This window comes from Oxyura jamaicensis, chromosome 20 (assembly GCF_011077185.1).
Source record: "Oxyura jamaicensis isolate SHBP4307 breed ruddy duck chromosome 20, BPBGC_Ojam_1.0, whole genome shotgun sequence".
Lineage (NCBI taxonomy): Eukaryota > Metazoa > Chordata > Aves > Anseriformes > Anatidae > Oxyura > Oxyura jamaicensis.
In genome coordinates this window covers 12628632-12631976 of record NC_048912.1, presented here as the reverse complement: position 1 = coordinate 12631976, position 3345 = coordinate 12628632, and positions in this window count along the sequence as shown.

Genomic DNA, 3345 nt, shown 5'->3' with positions numbered 1-3345 from the left:
GAGCTCTTACGTGTCTCCCTCCCAGGAAGACTGCAGGTAAAATTCGCTGGGAGAACCTGCCCATTTCTTGTGCGTTTTGCTCTGTACAGCAGCAGGTGGAGGCAGTGGGTGGGCACTCTGTCACTGTGCAGCCACCACTGCCCAGCTTCTGTGCCAAGAAGCACGGGGAGCTCCCAGAGGCCACAATTCTCCTGCATGTTGTCCCTCTGGGCTTGGGCTCAGCATGAGAAGAAAACTCCTGAGCTGACAGCCTCACCGGGGCTGCTGCAGTGGCTGAGATTTAGGGGCGCAGGGACCACTGCTGAAACCACAAGGAATCAGAGAGCATTTCAACTGCTGGGAGAACTATTTATGGTTTTGAACGATGCTTCTGTGTGCTCGGGCTTTCAGGCAAAAGCCACATTTTTCACTCCATTTCCCTTTTCCTGAGACAGATGGCGAAGCAGAGAGGAGCTGGCAGGAGACACCTGAGCACAGGGCACGGAGCAGCACGGGACTGCAGGAGGGGAGCAGGGCACCCAGGCTGGAGAATTTGTACAGAAATTCCTCGGGCTTTGTCTCCATATCAGCAGTTCCTCCAACTGGAAGGCTGTTCCTCTGGTTCCCAGACTAAATATAATCATGACCTGCTTATCTTTGCTCGAGTTTGGGCCATGATTTTGCAAAAATCTAACACCCAGCCCACATATGTAGTTGAAATGCTGTCTCATATCAGATGCTTAGACCAAATCCTGCAATTCTTGCACGTAGGAAAAAGCCTCCCAGTGACTTTGGTGACCCTATTCCCCATATAATGTTGCAATAAGGGCTTGGAGGCTTGGCCCACTGCAGACCAGCTCCTTATTCCAGCAGCTCCTGCCTTCCCAGCCATGTACCCACATAGTCCAGCTGTTAGCCCAGCAGCAGAATGAGGTGAGTTACGCACTGGAGATTCAAAGCGGTGCTTTACATCCCTGCAATAATGCTGCTGTAAATGCAAAACCGCCTGCCTTCACGTTTGTCCTGGGGCTCTGCAGAAGTTAAGATCCAAGCATGCTCCAGCTGAGAACTTACAAAATAGCATCAGGGGGTTTGCAGCACCAGCAAGTTCGGTCACAGCAGAGCTCTGGCTTCCTCCGTCCCCCTGCCGCGGTGCTTCCCTCACTGCAGGAAGCAGCGCGGGAGGAAAGGTTGCTCTGGGTTGCACCCAGCCCCTGCCCTTGGTGGAAGTGCTGCTGACAGTGCCGCCCATCCATTTCGGCAGCGGATTCCTTGAAACACAGCGCCGTGCCCACTACAGTCTCACACTGTGAGCTCGTACGCTTGTCAGATGGAGATGAAAGCTCCCCAGCGTTAACATCAACAACACTCAGACCTCTGAATTCGGCTTTGAAGATAGCAGCCCACAAAGCTACGGAGGCTGGCTCCTTTCTGCTTCATCCTGTGCTGACTCAGTGGGACGATTTACATCCTACAGCTGTTTTTACAAGGAAAGAATGAAAAAAACATCTTTTTTTTTTTTTTTTTTTTACTAGATTCTTGGGTTCTCAAGAACTGTTTGCAGAAAGCCTGGCTAAGTTTCCATGCCCATTTATCCCTTGGCTTATTTGATAAGCTTGCCAGCAGGAAAGATTTTAATTCCTTTTTATCCCAAATTATTTTTTCACAGCTGTGACATGAGATGCTTCCGCCCAATAATTTAGGCTCAAAATTTGACCTATATTGAATTTTGTAAGATGCTAAGGATGTTCTTAGGATTTTAAGGGGAGACTTTATACTGCACCACATTATTTTAATAGCTTTTTTAATGAAAGCCTACAAGAAAACAGCGTATGCTTCCAGTCTTATTACTATTATTGTTAAGTACTATTAATACTATAAGACAAACATTGATGTCCTACTTGCAACTGTATGTAACAACAAAAATAAAAGGATCTTATGAAACAGTCATATGAAAAGACTTAGCACCTGTATGCATTTTATCAGACAGTTTCAAAATCTCTTCTTTATTCCATGCCCACATTTCAGGTCATACCATTAGGCATCAGTTTGATTGCTGGTGGAAAATGTAAACGATTTTTAGAAGATGTCACATAGCTTTTTTAAAGCCAGGACCCTGGCTGTCAAAAGCAATTACCATTCCACGGGTCCAGCGTTGCAAATACACGAACTCCTGCCTACTCTTAAATGTCTCAGTAGTCCCCTGCTCATGGCACATGGGGGCCGATGTGCTCCTGCCTACAGCATCGGGAGCACCCACCACTTTGGAGCATGCACAAGGGGAAGCACAGCGTGGCTGCGGGGCCAGGCAGTCTGTGTGGCCACCAGCGCCCATCCTGCTGTGCACAGCACCAGCAGCTTCATCGCTCTTGCAAAACTCAGGTCGCATCTGCAGGGCCCAGCAACGTCCTCCGAGGGCGGCAGAAAGGGCACAGCTCCCCTGCTTGGCAAGCGCTCGGGGCATCATCCCGGAACATGGGAGACATCAGCTCAAGTGCCTACGGGGTGTGTTTACTCTGTGCAGTATAAACACGAGCCTGGGAAGCAGCGTGCTGTGCAGACATGTCTTGAGTCACTTTGCAGAGATAATACCAAGTTTATGTTCCTCCAGATCCCCACTGAGGCTTCTCCAGGTCTGCCTTTCCCATATACGGCCCCGCTCAGCACTGCACTGCCTCAGTTTTGCTTCAGCAGCCTGGGAGCACGGACATTCATCGCTGGGAGCAGGTTTCGGGTGCTGCCGGTGAGTCCCAGCGCCAGGTACCCCATCCTTGGGGCAGCAGGGTGGCGTTCATCCTGCCCCATGGGGCAGGGAACACCGGCCTTAATCTGCTCTTAGAGCAGCGGACAGCCTGTGCGCACGAGTGCTGCTCGTTTTAGTGGATGTTCCCGAGCGTGCACGAAGGCAGTGGGTCCATGACACTGCTGGGGGTCCCTGGGGGGCTGAGAGGGGAAGAGGGGAGATGGAGAAGTTTTTAAATGTCTTTAAAAAAAAAAAAAAAAAAAAAAAGGTCATGCTGGGGTGGGGGGTAGATGGCAGCAGGTGTGTGGCTGTGGCAGGGACGTGCCCAAGGGAGGACGAGGCGGGGGGGAGGCCGGGAGGGCTCCCGGAGGCCGGACGGGGCTCACCCGCCGGGGTCACCCCGGAGCTGCGCGGGGCCGCTTGGAGGCTCTGAGCGGCGGCGCTAGGACCGCGCGTCCCACCTTTGCTGGAAACCCGGCGGTGAAAGGCGGGGCTCCGCACGACCCCCCCCCCCCCTCACAACCAATGAACGCGGCGCATCGCTCTGTTTCATTTGCATCTCGGCGCGTCGCAGCCAATGAGCGGGCGAGCTGGCGGCGGCGGCGGCGCGCTCGGAGCCGCCC